We start from the raw sequence: 5,315 nt of genomic DNA, 5'->3' as shown, positions 1-5,315 counted from the left end.
CCACTGTGGGTATCGACTGTGTCGTTCAATAATTGGAACCTATTGCAGGTTGCAATTTCTAGAGAAGTTTGCACGTTGAGGTACGGCTTTTCTTGCACAAAGCTGCTGGGAATCCTCGATTGTCCCAATCTCTCGTCTTCTGCTTTGAGTTATTTAGTTCTTCGCCAATAAATCAAATTGTGGAATAGAAGAAACTTCTAGAATTGAATTTTCACTCGTATCTTGGCGAACTTGACTGCTCGTTGCTTTCGATGTTTCTAAATACATTCTTCTTGACCTTTAAAAAGTTTAACGACGAATTAAAGGCTTTCTAATTTATCTAGGTGTTGATGGGATATTTATATGTATTTTTAATGCTATATTTAACGAGGTCCTCCATTTGTCGATGTTTTCAATTACCGCGTCTAATTTTCGTAGAATAATTTCTTTGGTTGCATCCTTATGATCGAGTTGAAGATTGGATTTTGATTCAGTCCTTTGATGCCAGAATATTAAGTGTGGAAAGTCAGTGATTGCAATAGTGCCACGTGGTCGTGAAACCATCGCATGGCGCGAATACGCTCACTTTATAATCTCAGTCTCGTATATTTGACTTTTATTTTTTAATTTTTGAATAAAGCTTTCCCAGAGCTTTGCTGAAATTCTCGGTGCTGGGTGTTCGAGTTGAACGCTTTTACCGTAACCGTCACCTTTTTAATGAATATTTCTAGAAAGATTTCAAAGCAAGCCTTGTCTGCCATGAGTGATGCAACGAAATTCTGCAATTTAAAAAAATATACGACCCTCAGACTGTAGCCTAAAAAAAATAGACTTTTAATGAATATCATTGAGTTTTGCACGTTAGCTGGTCTTTCAACTAGAAAAATGTAGGATATAGAATTTTGATTTTGTGTCGTAAACGTGGTTCTCACTGTTTCAGGATTATTAAAGTCCAATTATTGCTACGATAGATTGTGTTAATAATTCAAATATTACTTTCTCGAAAAACATTGGTATAATAATCTGATACTTTAAAATGTATTAAATATGTACATCTCCGAATTAATTGAATATTTACAATGGATATAGTAACATTCAGTCTTCGATTAAATATTAATAAGAATCACGGTTCAGAATAAGTATTCGTCGAATACAGTAATCGTGAGAAATGTTTCTATATTGTTATATCTGTATTAATATATTTATATATATGGATATGATATACAAGGTGTCTTAGTTAAGATGATTATCTGAAATAATAGTAAATCGGGAGCTATACTCACGCTACAATAAAACATATTTGGTTTTTTATTTCGGATAAAGCTATCATGAGATATCATCGACTTAGTTTTGAATATTATTTTATAAGAAATGTATGAAATATTGTTCAAACGTCACTTTCTCGAACAATGTAAATGAAAATAACATAATTCATTTAGTTTGTTCGAAAAAATTTATAAAAATTATGCTTTCTTTTTGGTCCTGAAAATCCATGTTACCATGTAACAATATAATACAGCCAGAAGTAATAGTTGGCCATCGCTAAAACAGTTTTTTCATGATAGTATGTATGAATTGAGGACCTTTGTCGGTGTCGGGGCAAACTACCGGCGGATCCACACGTCCGGGACGGGTCACCTCTCCCCCTCCTGAGGAGGATGCGCCCCGCATCCCTGGCTCCCCATGGCGATAACCTTCCGCTGCCTTCAATTTAATAATGTTACGTCCCAACTAGGGCCCGCAACGTTATTATGTAATGAACAAATGAATGCGAGTGATTTCGTCGATCGATAAATTGATTACGATTTCTCACGACTCGGTATAATTACAATTAAATGGGAAATATAATATCAATCTTACCGATATTTCGTTTGCACTTATTTCTACGGTGATTGATCTAATGACTGGTCTTAATGACACTTTTTACAGTTGAGTGCAAAAATGTTTCACGTGATAATAAAATTTAATAATATATGAAACAATTGTATATAATCTATATTTTACATTCTATATAAGAACTATACACAAAGAGTTTCAAAAAGATCATTTGACCAATATCATTGTAGGTTTAGTGCCAACGAAAAAATTCTAAAATCCCTTTTGAAAAACGCATTATTGTTTCCAGTTTGTAATGAATTGAACTAGGCGTATGAATAGGTTTATTACAGATGAAATTCTTATATGTTTAAGGCGCGCGGGGCTAGCGTTAAGTGGAGATCGCCTAGGAGGTTGGACGTGATCGACTGGTCCACGGCAAATGACTCTGGTTGATCATCCAAGGTTATTACCTCCGATTGCCGCAGCGAGCCTTGGGTACGGTCAGCCCCGGGGGCACTGATCTCAATATGTACTACGCGGCTTGAAAGCGTAGGAAGCCTCTGTGACGATACGGAAGCTGCCATCTTTGAGAACAAACCACATACGCCGCCTGAATAAAGTATTATTGATGGACAGGATATTAGGGGTTAGTAAGCCTCAAAAGCGTTACCTTTATCGAGTGCAGGTTAAATGGAGTAGATCAGAGTTCTCAAGTGTAGCTAAACTAACAGACTTTTCAGATGTAGCTAAACTAACAGACTCTTCAGATGTAGCTTAACTAGCCAGACTTCTCAGACTAGCCAGAGTTTTCGGACGTAGCTAGATTAGCCAGATTTTTCAGATGTAGCTACACTAGCCAGACTTCTCAAGTATAGATAGACTAATCAGTCTCCAGATGTACCTAAACTAGCCAGACTTTTTAGATGTAGGTAAACTAGGCAGACTTTTCAGATGTAGCTGAACTAGTCAGACTTTTCAGTTGTAGCTAAACTAGCCAGACTTCTTAGATATAGCCAGACTAATCAGTCTCTCAGATATAGCTACACTATCCAGACTTTTCAGACGTAGCTAAACCAGCCAAATTTTTCAGAGGTAGCTAAACTAGCCAGACTTTACAGATGTAGCTACTCTAGCCAGACTTCTCAGACATAGCTACACTAGCCACAGTTTTCGAACGTAGCTAGATTAGCCAGACTTTTCAGATGTAGCTAAAATAGCCAGTCTTCTCAGATGTATCTAAACTAGTTAGTCGCACAAATGTAACTAAAGTAGCCGGAGTTCTCTTGAGTAGCCAGACTAACAAAAACGTTCGCAAAGTCAAACCTCCCTGTTAGGATCCCCAGGCTTATATATTATAGGTCCCCTTAAGGAGGCGAGGAGTGGCAATTTATATCCCCAGACTCGATCATTGGTTAGGCGCCGTTCGAATGTATCTACAACCCGTAAAATAAAATATGGTAGAGGCGGCAACGGTCGGAAGGAAAGCAATTCCGAGCGAAAGGCTGAAACAGACATCAACGTCTTAAAAGCGGACAGTGAGGCGCGCTTAACCTTGCCGCGACGTATTCGAGAATTGAATTTCCACATGACTCTGCGACGCATCACGCGACGGTATTGAAGCCACCCACGCGGCTACAGAATCGTCGACGCGACGTCGCAGACGGAAATTACATGCTAGGAAAGTAGCTCACGGAAAACTATGAAATGTATAAAGAAAAATAAGGTTGCATATATTCATTAATTAAGAGGAGAAGCCTACCTGGGACAGTCCGAAAGAGGTCCATATTTGAGAATTATTTTAGGATAAATGGAAAATTTTCTGGTAGTAAGTAGACTGCGAGTTTTTATGCATTTATAGGGTATTTGAATGTGCAAGAAACTACAAAATGCACGCAGTATGCAAGAATATAAAAAATATTGAGAGTAAAGTTCATGTTATAATATTTGCAGAGTAAAATAAATTCCTATTTAGGTTCAATTTTTGTAGGTACGTTTGCCAAGATTTTATTTTGCATAAAGGTCCTCAGTCTAGTAATAAGTTTCAGGGTATTCGAAAGAACGTTTCTTAGTGCGTGTGTCGCAATTTTTGTATTCAATAGATCTTAAATTCTCCCATAAGGGGAGAAGCTATCTGGAATGGTCTGAAAGAGGTGCATGTGTCGCAATTTTTGTATTTAATAATAATTTTATAATATCTTAAACTAAGAAAGTTCCAGCGTTGTGATTGCATACATAGGTATTCCGCGTTGATCACTCAACCTCAAAGCTGAGTTACCGGAGAATAAAAAATGAAACACTTGAATAATATTAAATTATCTAGGCGCTATCGAGAAGTTTTTATGAGAAAATAATTTTGCGGAAAATGGCAACGTTTCGAACACATTCTAGCCTAGAAAAACGCCCATTTTTCACGTATAAAAGAAAATTAGTCTTATCTTTTGCATGAAACTAATGTTACACTTCCTCTGAAACAGACATTTGGGGTTAGTTGTATTTCATATCACTTGTGATTTGTTAAAAAGAATGAAATCCTCGCTCCCTTTTTATAAAATTGTTTATAAGCATAAAAGTTGCGAACTACATATTAATTAAGTACAATTCTAGACGAAACGAGTGTTAACCCTCTCCTTAAACAGCCATATGAGATTCGATGTATTTCATATCATTTGTGTTTTATTAAAAAAAAGTAAGATCCTTGCCCCTCTTTTGAGAAATTCTTTATAAGCGTGAAAATTGCTAACTACATTACACTAATATATATAATTCTGGTCAAAGCGAGAACCTTGCCCTAATGAAACAATTCTTTTTAAATACACGTGACGAAAAAGATATAAATTGGGTAGGGGCTGTTTTTGTCAGTACGAAGAAGGTTACATCGCCGAGAATGTGCGATCGAATCGTTGCCGCGACGCGAGAAAATTGTATTTCAACGTCGGGCCGAATTAACTTCCCCACCAGTTGCAGCATTTGGTCAGGATAATTGATCAAGCTATTAAGAAGTCGGCGACAATTACATCGACCCGCTGCAAACCCCGAGCAAACTCCGCTTGGCCGCTTAACGTTGCATTAGCATAATTAAATCGTGAGCGGCGTGATTGGCCATTGTAAGATTGCTCTCCCTTTTCTCTCTTTTTTTCTTTCGCGTATGACTAAACTGTAATTTTTGCACGGGCGGACGACGATTTGCATACGTACACGTGGGGCTGCGAGCATCGACTCTGAGAGCAAAGCCGTGTTGAGAATGTCGGAGAGCATGCGTGATAAAGGGTTTACGTTTCATTTTTCGTTATCGTAAATTGGTTGTTAATTCCAGTGGTCGGTGGTGATAACTAGACTGCGGATGTTTATGCAAATCAATCTTTTCACAGATACAGAAGAAAGAATTTAAACTTAAATCAATGTATGTTTTATTTTTTACGCGGTGCAACGCGTATAATTATTACTGATATTTCATATATCTTTTGCATTTGCGCCTATTCTGATAGATTTTCCCATACTTCCATATGTCATAAATGCAT

Source organism: Hylaeus volcanicus, chromosome 4 (genome assembly GCF_026283585.1).
Source record: "Hylaeus volcanicus isolate JK05 chromosome 4, UHH_iyHylVolc1.0_haploid, whole genome shotgun sequence".
NCBI classification, from domain to species: domain Eukaryota; kingdom Metazoa; phylum Arthropoda; class Insecta; order Hymenoptera; family Colletidae; genus Hylaeus; species Hylaeus volcanicus.
This window is presented reverse-complemented; position numbering follows the sequence as displayed.